Raw genomic sequence first — 12,682 nt, 5'->3', positions numbered from 1 at the left:
AGGGCCAGTTGGTGTATTGGACAAGGGAATGTGCTCCTAGTCTAGGCCGAAGGGGCGTGCTCCTGTGAGGAACAAGTTGGAGTTTAGGCCAAGGGATTGTGCTTCTGTTCTAGGCCGAAGGAGCGTGCTCCTGCGAATAGCCAGTTGGTTTATAGGCCAAGGGAATGTGTTTCGGGTCCAGGCTAAAGGAGCGTGTTCCTGTGTACAGCCAGTTGGTATAAAGGCCAAGGGAATGTGCTCCTGGTCTTGGCCGAAGGTGCGTGCTCCTGTATAGAGCCAGTTGATGCATAGGCCAAGGGAATAAGCTCCTGGCCAAGGCCGAATGAGCGTGCTCCTGTGTAGAGCCTGTTGGTGTAAAGGCAAAGTATGTGTGCCGCTGGTCTAGGCAGGGGGGCCGTGGTCCACTACAGATAAAGTTGGTGTATAGGCCAAGGGAATGCGCTCCTGGTCAAGGTCGAAGGAGTGTTCTCTTGTGTAGAACCAGTTGGTGAAAAGGCCAAGGGAATGTTCTCGTGGACTAGGCCGATGGAGTGTGCTGCTGGTAGAAATAGGGTGTGTATAGGCCGAGGGATTGTGCTCCTGGTCAAGGCTGAAGGAGCATGCTCCTGTGTAGAACCAGTTGGTGAATAGGCTAAGGAAATGTGCTCGTGGACTAGGCCGATGTAGTGTGCTCCTGGTAGAAATAGGGTGTGTATAGGCCGAGGGATTGTGCTCCTGGTCAAGGCTGAAGGAGCATGCTCCTGTGTAGAACCAGTTGGTGAATAGGCTAAGGAAATGTGCTCGTGGACTAGGCCGATGGAGCGTGCTCCTGGTAGAAACAGGGTGTGTATAGGCCGAGGGATTGTGCTCCTGGTCAAGGCTGAAGGAGCATGCTCCTGTGTAGAACCAGTTGGTGAATAGGCTAAGGAAATGTGCTCGTGGACTAGGCCGATGGAGTGTGCTCCTGGTAGAAATAGGGTGTGTATAGGCCGAGGGATTGTGCTCCTGGTCAAGGCTGAAGGAGCATGCTCCTGTGTAGAACCAGTTGGTGAATAGGCTAAGGAAATGTGCTCGTGGACTAGGCCGATGTAGTGTGCTCCTGGTAGAAATAGGGTGTGTATAGGCCGAGGGATTGTGCTCCTGGTCAAGGCTGAAGGAGCATGCTCCTGTGTAGAACCAGTTGGTGAATAGGCTAAGGAAATGTGCTCGTGGACTAGGCCGATGGAGCGTGCTCCTGGTAGAAACAGGGTGTGTATAGGCCGAGGGATTGTGCTCCTGGTCAAGGCTGAAGGAGCATGCTCCTGTGTAGAACCAGTTGGTGAATAGGCTAAGGAAATGTGCTCGTGGACTAGGCCGATGGAGTGTGCTCCTGGTAGAAATAGGGTGTGTATAGGCCGAGGGATTGTGCTCCTGGTCAAGGCTGAAGGAGCATGCTCCTGTGTAGAACCAGTAGGTGAATAGGCTAAGGAAATGTGCTCGTGGACTAGGCCGATGGAGTGTGCTCCTGGTAGAAATAGGGTGTGTATAGGCCGAGGGATTGTGCTCCTGGTCAAGGCTGAAGGAGCATGCTCCTGTGTAGAACCAGTTGGTGAATAGGCTAAGGAAATGTGCTCGTGGACTAGGCCGATGGAGCGTGCTCCTGGTAGAACTAGGTTGTGTATAGGCCGAGGGATTGTGCACTTAGTCAAGACTGGAGGAGCGTGCTCGTGTTTAGAACCAGTAGGTGAATTGGCCAAGTGATTGTGCTCCTTGTCTGGGACGAAAGAGCATGCTCTTGTGTATAACCAGTTAGTATATATTAAGGGAATGTGCTCCTCGTCATGGCTAAAGAAGTGTTCTTTTGTGTAGAACCAGTTGGTGTATAGGCCAAGAAAATGTGCTCGTGGACTAGGCCGATGGAGCGTGCTTCTGTTTAGAACTAGGTTTTGTATAGGCCGAGGGATTGTGCTCCTGGTCAAGGCGGAAGCAAAGTGCTCCAGTGTAGAACCAGTTGGTGAATTGCCCCCCCCCCCCCGGACTAGGCCGAAGGAGTGAGCTCCTGTGTAGATCTTTAATGGACAGTATTTTTTTGGAATGGCGGATTAAACAATGAACAATATTTTTTTTTTAAATATTTTATTTTGCCAACAGTCAAAACACTAATCTTAAGCAAATATACAAACATATGTTATGCATTTTATGCACGAGATATACAAACATTCAAACAAACTTCCCAAATAATATACTAGCTCTACCAATAAAGGAGAGGACTACCGCTTTGGAGAGGTCAGTAGAACACGAGGTTATTAGAACACTAAATTATATTGTCCATATATCACACCTTACACAACATTTATCGATGTCCACAATCTGGGTATGTTAAGCAATGCGACTTTTAGTAAAGAGCAAACGGTAAGTCGAGGTCAAACTGGTTTTATGTTTTGCGTCATCTAGGTATAAGCTTTTGGAAAATAAAAAAAAAAAAATAAAGCAGTGAAGCTTATACAACAAATGAATCAAGTTTAGTAGGATATAATAATATGTACTTCTATCAGGCTGAGAAATATGAACTGATAAATCTGTAGCTGTGAAATGTTATTTTAAAGTTTTTACACAGTCTTGTAGCTTTATTGAGTGAAGAATGATGCTAGATTTATCCTTGCCTAGTAGGAAGGTCTTGTAATTGAAACATGACGCTAAACACAGAATCAAGTCGGTATGGCCTAAAGTGCCAACCATTGCGTGTATTACACGCTGTTTAACAAAGAAAAATGGTGGTATAACAGTAGTTATTTATTCAAATCTTCAAAATTTGCTAAAATGTGTCCACCCTGATCTCGATTCATGTAACAGAAACAGGTTAGATTCAAAGGCAATGTTGTTAAACTTCATTGAAAGTCAATTTGTTATGGAATGTCCGATTGAAAGTCAGACTCCATTTTTAATGGTAAATATAAAACAATCAAACTAACGAAACGGATTAAGGAAATGATGAAAATCAGGGTATCGTAATTGTGAAAATTGAAAAGAATCTATTGCATTTTCATGGAAAATAAATCTCTTTTCTTCATTTTGTTTTTAATTTTGAGTTTACTAAGCAAAACTCATATCTTTATATACTTTCTAAATATGAAAAAATATAACTAGCAAGATGCAGACCCATTTTAGAAAAATACATTGTTCAATAGCAAACGAATATAAGCAACGCATTATCAAAATATCAGAAATAATACTTCAGCACTAATACACATGAAGATGATATTGTCAACCAAGTATCAGAGTGCTATCTATGAACATGTGGAATAAGTTCACACCACAGAGCCCAATATACTCAAAAGCGAAGTGTTCAAGGGTACGTTACGACAGTTATTAATACAAATCATCGTGGTAATATGTAAAAGTATAAGTGTAATAGCTCTAATCTGTGTGAGATGTCCACACCACAGTCAAATAATAGCCGAGAGGATGTAATAATGTGTACTATTAACAGGTAATTTATAAAAATATTAGACAAATGTGCTTACCACGATATTATTGTCATTGGCCAACCAAGAAAAAACTATGTAATTTGTTAAGTTCTGAAAATGCAGCATTGTTAAGGAAACTTGCTAAATTTGTTTATATTGCCACTGAAAAGCGCAAAAGTGCTTTTATTTAATTTTATTATTGCCTATTATTATTTGAATAGCTATATTTATATTTGTTCTTGAATTTATGCTTTTCTGATACAACATTAATGTCAAAACTGTTTTAAATTGCCGCCGTGAATGTATATATATATGCATTTGGCTACGAACATGTTAATATTTTTGCCTAATAAAAGTTTTGCTCTGTTCTGTTACTATTAACAGGCTGAGAAATATGAGTTGATAAACCTGTTACTGTGAAATGTTGTTTTAAAAACAGTGTTCAAGTGCACATAACTGTTGGCACACAGACCGTAGGTTCCAAACAATAAAGATCAAGTTCGTTATGTGTACCAAGTATCAGAGTGATATATCTAATATAGCGGTAGAAGTTCACTACACACCCTCAGCCCGCCTGCCCGACCGTCGGCCCGACCTCATGGAAACTGCATTAGATCACCCCATTCGGAACTCCTCGGCCATTTTATCGAAAACAACCTCGGATGTATTTGGACAGTTTACATACTCAATCAAAGCACTGAAAGTGCTGATGGACGGTGACATTGTTCGGTCTGCTGCAAGTATAGAACTAAGTCCTTTCTCTTATAAACACAGAAAATCATCGGAACCTAATCTTGAATAAAGAAGCATAATTTGAACACTCTTAGGTGAGGACAATTAGACAATGCTTCAAACCAAATATCTAAGCTTGATATTTATTTTCCAAACATAATTATTCATCTTAATGCTGTAGCTTTGAAAAGTTGATGAAAAGGTCACCTGGCAATATCATCGTTAATGTTTGTTTGCAGAACTACTTCATAGTCAAAATTTCATTCCAGTTGCATAACAAATACGCCAAAAGGACACAATCAAGATAACTGAAGCATAACATTAACATATGTTTTTTAAAACAGTATACTTGGTCCAAAGTTCAATGTTGTACTCAAAATTAAAAACGTAGGCCTTAGCTGAAGCAACTGTGCACAAGATGATCAATCTGCAAGAAAAACAACTGTCGAAAACTGACATAAATTTGGTATTAATGTGTACAATGCATTGAATCTTACTAACTGAAGTACCACATAGTTTACAATTTATTTTAGCTAAGCAGTGATTTTGTATTTTTCCATTAAAAATATTACTGGGTATGTCTACGAAGGTATATAGCTTAAAAATACCACCCGTTTGGAGTAAGCCTTTGTAGCACAGCGGACACAACACTGGACTGCTATTTTTTTACATTTTGGTCCTTTCTCTATAATTATGATTCAAAGCTTAACACATTCTATTAAATAATTGTCCTGAGTTGCGTTACAGGAAAAAAAATTGGTGCCAATCTGGTGTACAGTCCCTTTAAAGTAACCCGAGACATTTTATTGCAGAGGCCACAAAAATAAAAAAAAGTAAGTGAAAATGTCACAATCATGGTTAGCCAAACACAACATTCATAATTATTCTTAAAGCAGTACATTTTATGAAAGAGGGTCAAAAGGTCACAGTAAAGAAGATCTGAGGACAACATTGATAATTGTTTTGCAAAACTTACTGAACTTTCGTTGCAGTACCTTAGAATAGAAAAGATGGTCAAACTGTAATTATCAAGGTTATCCAAGTACAAAATTGATATTTGTTTTAAAAGTTATACACATGGTCTAAATATTTTTGCTGTTGCTTCAATAATAGAATGTATGTCAAAAATCATACTCTATGTCATCAAAGCACAACATTGCTTTTTGTTTTGAAAACTGTATTAAAAAACTTTCATTGAAGTAGCTTAAAAATAGGAAAGTATGTCGAAAGGACAACGTTATCAAAGCACAATTTTGATTTTTGAGTTCGAATCAATGGTCTTAATTTCATGGCTGAAGCTTCAAATTTTAATGTGTGTCAAAAGGCCACAATCTAGGTCATCAAAAGACAACATTAAATATTGTTTTCAAAACTGTCTAAAATGCTATAGCTCTTAAAAATAATTAGGTCAAAAAGGTCCCAGTCAGGGTCATCCGAGAACGACATATATAAATATATGTTTGTTTTCAAAACAGTACTGATGTCAAGTTTTCATTGATGAAGCTTTAAAAAACATATTCAACAACTTCAGGAAATGAGTAAATAACTTAGCCTTTGTCGATCTTACTAACATATTTCCTTGACGAGTTGTATAATACAGTCTATTATATGATGACGAGTTTTAGTATCTTTTTATCAAAATATTCTTTAAGTAAAGACAACAAAAACAACTTACCTGTTTTACTTCTCTAGTAAACAAGAGCTGTCACAGAGACTGCGCGCTCGACTATTACGCCGCTGTTCAGTGTAAGGATTAAAAAGTTTTGGCGAAACATGGATCACTGTAAAATTAGATTAGATTTCAATGCAATACATTATGTATTTGTTGAGATATTAACATGAATGTGATTACATGGAAAATTTTAAGTCCACTACTTGAAACTTAAACAGTATTTCTAAGTTGCATAATAAAGGGGCAAAAATGATAAAATATAAAAGATAGAGTTATCTTTCCTGATTATTGAAGAAGGTTGAATAGTTGGGAGCCTGTGTATAAAGTTTCAATGCATTTACATGATGTATTTGAATTTATATGTCAAATAATAAAGCAAAACCTTAACCAGAATTTTTAAGTCGAATAATAAAGGGTCATTATTTGCATTAAATGCAAACTAGAATTATCTTACTTGGTTAATTAGGAAGGTTGGATGGTTGAGTACTGTTGTATAAAATCTTAATGCAATACATCAAGTAGTTGCTGAGATATCAACCTATGTGTGCTTACATGCAAAACCTTAACCAGAATTTCTAAGTCAAATAATAAAGGCCCATTTTTTGCATTAAATTCAAATAAGTGTTATCTAACTTCATTAATTTAGTAGGTTAGATAGTTGGGAAAACATATATCTAAAGTTTCAATGCAATACATGATGTATTTGCTGAGATAATGACTTAAAGGTGCTTACATGCAAAACCTTAACCAAGGTGTGACGCCGACGCTTGGGTGAGTAGTATAGCTCTCCATATTCTTCGAATAGTCGAGCTAAAAACAGGATACATGTACCATTAAAGCGATGCTATTCTCTGGACTACAAGCATGCATTGCAAAAATTTGTATTAGGAAAAATTTCAAACCAAAGAATCATGCGATCATTCTCACACTGTTTGTAAGAAGAATACATATAAAGGTGATATCAAGTACAGCAGAAAGGAATAACAACAAAAAACTAAACTCTTTTTAATTGTGACATCATAATGGTCACCGGTAAGATGAAGTCATAGATTACTATGTGTTCATGACGTCATTTCCTATTTAAACCAATATATAGTACCCCATTCAGTACCCAACGTGATTGAAAGTTTTTATCAGGAGATAACATTTTCCTCTTAAGAATTGGTTGAAAATTTAATTTTACATTTTTTTCATCACAATGAATACAAAATTACAAATTGTCATTTGAAAAAAAAAACATTCTTGTCTATGAATTTGTTTAAAAACATGTGGAAGGATACTATAAGTTCCATGGTCAGTAGGTAACCCGCGATATGGGATATTCAATGTAAAGGAAACCATATTGCGGTGGAGTGAAGCTCGAATCTAAATATGGATTCTTGCCCCCCATATTTCCAATACTATGTCACCTACTAACCCCGTAATGTAAGTATAACGTTGACAACCTGTTCTCCTGTTTAAATGTTTTATTTATTCATTGAAATATTCATCAAATCCGAATAAAGACGCCATTTTGTTGTAATTTAAATTTGGAAAATGGAAAAATGTGGTGTCACCGCGTGACCTGTCCTTGACCAACAGCGGTGTTTCATAAATATTGGGAGTCGTGACATTTTTTTGACCAATAGAAATAGACCAATGTTATATTGATATCCCCATGTGTATTTAGGAGAGAAAAAATGTGTGATGGCTGTATTTAACTGGATATAAAGTATACAAGTAAATAAAAAACACGAAAAAAAAAATCTTTATGAATAAACATTATTCAGAATGGGTGGAGTGATTGATGATAATGAGCCCTTCTTAATCATTAAGCTAGTTACTTTAGGTCATTTAATTGACTTAGAAAACAACCTCATTGTCTAATTCATTGTCGACGTAAAATCTTATGCAGGGATTGTGCATCAGGTGAGTGACAGTAGGCTGAGGTAAAACCCAACTTGAAGAATGAAATTGTTAATGATTAAGGATAGCACTTCATTTATACCTATCTGAAATTTCATTTGCTTAATTGTAGGTTTGTTCTATTTTTGTTGTTAAAGCTGCACTCACACAGATTGAAAGTATTGACAACTTCTTTATTTTTTGTTTCCGAACGAGCCATTTTTTGGCGAAAATCCATGGAAACCAGTAATATAAGACTGCTGATAAAAAATCAGATCATAGATTATTATACTTAAGTTCAAAAATTGATGTTTTATGCATATTTTCTTTAACCGTTAGTATCAGTTTAAGCCATTAAGCATCAATTTTTGAACATAAATATGAAAATCTAAGATCTGATATTTTATCAGATATCTTATTATTGGTTTGCACATATATATTTACGCAATAATTTGCTCTTTCCAAAACAAAAAATAAAAGAAGCTGTTAAAATAGTCAATCTGTGGGAGTGCAGCTTTAAGGGCTCATTATTTCTTAGTCTAAACAAGTTGATGTTCAAATTAAGAGTCTTCTTATCCATAAACATCTATTAAAACAAGTTTTTAAAAAAGAGGGTGTTTTGAAAATATCAAAATTGAATTAAGGAAAAGAATTTCATATTTATCAGGTTTGAACTGACATTTCCAAATGCTTTACCCTTTGGAACAAGCCATGTGGTAACTAAGAAATATGTCAAGTCCATGCTATACGCATTAGCACAAAATTAATCAAGCACAATTTTGATCACAATTCACACACTGTGCAAGCATGTCAAAACATGGCCATGTTAAAATTGCAAGATTTCCTTCTGATTGAAAAAAAAAATCACAGATTGTAGTGTCAGACTAAATTACTGAAACTCCTTTTCTATTAAAATTCATGCTGTCTTCAGAAATAAATTGAAATAACGAATAAGGGTAATGTAACATTCTGCCAAAGGGGGAAGTGCATTCATAGTATGTGAATGTCCTGGATTAAATATGCAAATTAACATACCAGGTCTCTGTTTGGAGGGAGAATATATGTAGATAAAAGGGTTATGCATGATTTTCTCTGAAGGGATCTGTTGGCCTTGAACATTTCAGTAATATGGCTTATTTTTAATGATCTTTTTTAGACATACATGTTTGATGCTTGATAGGCATACCAATGAGAATGATTTGCCCAAAATTGCAACAGAACAATTTCAGGGGCGTAGCCAGCGTTACACACTTACGCACAGGCGTAACATCAATTTGAAAAATGAAAAAAATGGTCAAACATGGCATCAAAGTCGAGGGTTATGTTTTGACATCAGAATTAAACCTTAAAGGGTAGATCAGCTATAGAAAGCATTGTTTCTCTGTGCTAGATAGCTAACACAGCCTTAAAAATTCCGTGGGGAGCAGCCCCCCCCCCCCCCCTAACCTCCTACGGTTACAGGGATTCCCCATCCCATAGCCTCTCACATTTAGTACAGCCTGGCTACACCCTTGAATTTAATTAATTGCCAAAAAATGTCAAAATCCTGTCTACATTCTAGTCTTTTGATTTTTTTTCATTGATTAAGACCCTTTTGAGCTATTTAAACACTGTAAATATCCGTAAAGCTATATGCATGTATACAATATCGATATCCCCAGCATGCACAATTAAGTAATGCATTATCTTTTACCATTGTTAATTTTAACATACAAGAAGATACTGTATTTTACACTTACCTAAAAAATGTGTAGACAATGATAGAGAATAATAAGTGGCAGATTTCAAATCAAGGCATTTAAGGCTCACCAGGGGCTTAGCACTATCCAGATAATACAGACAGGCTAGCTCCATGTCCTAATGCCAGGATCATTTATAGTAACTTTATCTTGTTGAAAAGTTTAATACTTGACTAGTCCAAATAAACAGCAACTTCAGAGTCTTGGACAAGTTTTGTTTTGGCGAGTCTTCATGTCCACATCCAACTTTTTCTCCTAGCTAAGAATGACATTTCAAGCACTAAGTTTATTTAGTTCAAATAATTGTACATTGAATGATTTTTTACCATTTTTGATATGGCACGTCACATAGTGAACACATCTATAATTTTCGACTTGATGTATATTGAGCTTCAAGATGACGCGCATCAGCTAGATAGGTCCAAAATGGCAATGCTATGTTGACAGAAGCTGATCGGAATTTAAGTGTTTAATGAAACACTTGTGTAATTATACACACTTGTGTGATTAAACAATGATATCGGCTCAAGATAAATTATGTGAAACTTTCATGTTCCTATTTTGCAATGCAAAGTTTAATATTGAAGTGTTGTTACAGTTAAAGAAAATATTTTACTATGGTAGGAATCAGATCAACATGGCATAAAGGGAACCAAATTATGCACTGGTCAGTCAATTGTAACCACGCCCCCCCCCCCCCCCACCCCCAGATCTTGGGAATAGCGGGGACTTGGACTTTCAGTACAGCCAATACCGGCTAGATTCCATGCCATGCGGAGACGAACAGTTGGTAAAATCCCCACCAAAGTCCCTGCACCCCGTGGACTCTAGGCAAGGCCAATGCTATACGCGTATCAGATGTATATATCAGTCATTAATTGTAATGCGTTAAATTCAGCCAATTTGACCACAAGGTGATGATGTTATTCAATTAATTATTTTAAATTCTCCTTTTTAGCATTAACAATCCATTGTAAAACTCGAGTGTGATGCCTTAAATCCGATTTGACATCGGAAATTCCACGGACATGTGTTGATTCATCCGCCATCTTGGATAAACCGGGTCATTTTGGGTCATGCCATTAACACATCATATTTTGATGATTCTACTTAATAAGTCTACAGTATGATATATATTTTAAAATATTTCGATAGTTCAAAGTATTGAATTAATTATGTTTAGCAACAATGTACTTCAGTATTCAGTTCGAAACATTTACGGATTTATTTTTATCGATACAGTAAAATGGCCGAGGAGTTCCGAATGCATTTTTGTAGTAATGTAGTGGAACTATTTCCATGTAGTAGTCAATATTGGCGAAATGATTTATCAATATAAAAATTTGATTTCAGTACCAATTGTCAATTAATTATACATGACTCACTTCTCTCACTATTCGCCAAGACATTTTAGAAAAAAAACTATGTAACAGCCACTTTAAATCAGCTGTGTATTTAAAACAATGATGAGAACTATTTACTGAGCGCACTGGCGTTCTTTGGCTTGTAGTTTGCTCGGCTGATGTGCCTACTTAGGACGCACCCTTCAATAATACACTAAATAATACAGCGACAGGCCTAGTTGTAAGAAAAAAAATAAATATAAATCCCGTTTAGAGATACAAAGTAAGGGCCAAAACAAAACTAAACTAGAGATACAAACGTACAAACATTCAAACAGACCACACAAGCATCAGAATAGCTTGACCAATAAAAGATGGGATTTCTGCTTTGGAGCGGTCAGTAGAACAATATTTCATTGCAACACTTAATTATATGGTCCTAATCTTACACCTTTCCCAACATTAATCGATGATAACAAAAATAAAAATATATATGCCTCATCCGAGCCAACATCAATTTGATGATAATAAACAGTAAAGTAACACTTATAAACTAGAAACTTTAAAGCAGTTTCAAGTACTCAGCGACCGGAAACAGACATCACCTGGAAATGAATGAATCAAGTCAATATTACAATGAAAATATATGCTGTCGAATGGATATCAAAAAGAATGAATAAACAAGTTAATAGATTCTTATATTTGAGGCGGCATCGGCTTCGAAGTTTGGTTGCACGTTTATAATACCATACAATTTTATATTATCCACAAAGGTTTCAACTCTAATTGTATAACCACATCATCATAAATAGTTTGTACTAGCTGTGTGCGTGCGTGCGATCCCTGACATTTGAATCGGACAGTGGAAGGTGTAAACACGGTGAATAAATAATCATAGTGAACATGTTATTTCACTGTTATATCTACTAATGGTCATCCCACACCTAACTACTTAATACCTAGGACCAATTATATTTATCGTATTTCCCAATAAGTGCATACACTATAACACATATAAATAGTCCATTTATTTAAATGCAACAACATGAACAGTACATATACAATAACATATAATGATTGTAATGTATAATAATACACGAAGCATAGTTCAATGCAACTTGACAATTTTATTATGCCGCTGTAAATATCTCAATACAGCGGCACCCTTGGTCTATGCTGAGCCTGTGCACTCACTGTAAGAAAGAGAAACGTCACCAGTATAAATACCATCACGAGCTACATGTCCCGAAAGCTCATCTCCAGCAATGTAGCATAGACTTTGTTGATAAGCTGGAATAACACAGTGATCAATGTCACTGTAGTGCTCTTTCAGAAGGTCCACTCTGTTGTTCGATTAACAAATACTACATCTCCACCAGGCATTTCACATATACCTACGCATATTGCAGTAATAGTTATCCTCCTATATATTTACTCATTACTACTTCGAAGCCACATATTTATTGACTCTGGTATTGAAGAAATATTTCCAAGGTTGTTTAGGTTTTCCAGGAATTGTAATACATTGTCATCAGATTCAAACCGCATTACTACTTTAGGCCTTCTCTGCATTTTGTCAACCAGAATCTGTGCCTCATTCAACTTGATCTGGAATTTTCTGAAACCAATGTATGAATTGGTCTCCTTGTTTCTGCCAGTAACCTGCTCTAGGTTAATAAGCATGGTCTTCAGTCGAGCATGCATATCGTCCACATCATCTTTCACACTCGTCTCAAAATCGTTCTTCAAAGTATCCAACTGTACAACTGTGTTCTTCTCAAGCTGGTCTAGGATATCGTTTGTCTTTTTGCGGAAATCCTTGATTTCAGCAATGATCTTCTTGTACGAGTTCTCCAGTTTGTCTTGGACATTCATCCTGGTATTCTT

Source organism: Mya arenaria, chromosome 10 (genome assembly GCF_026914265.1).
Source record: "Mya arenaria isolate MELC-2E11 chromosome 10, ASM2691426v1".
Classification (NCBI taxonomy): Eukaryota; Metazoa; Mollusca; class Bivalvia; order Myida; family Myidae; genus Mya; species Mya arenaria.
The sequence above is the reverse complement of the archived record's forward strand: the minus strand, read 5'-3'. Positions refer to the sequence as shown.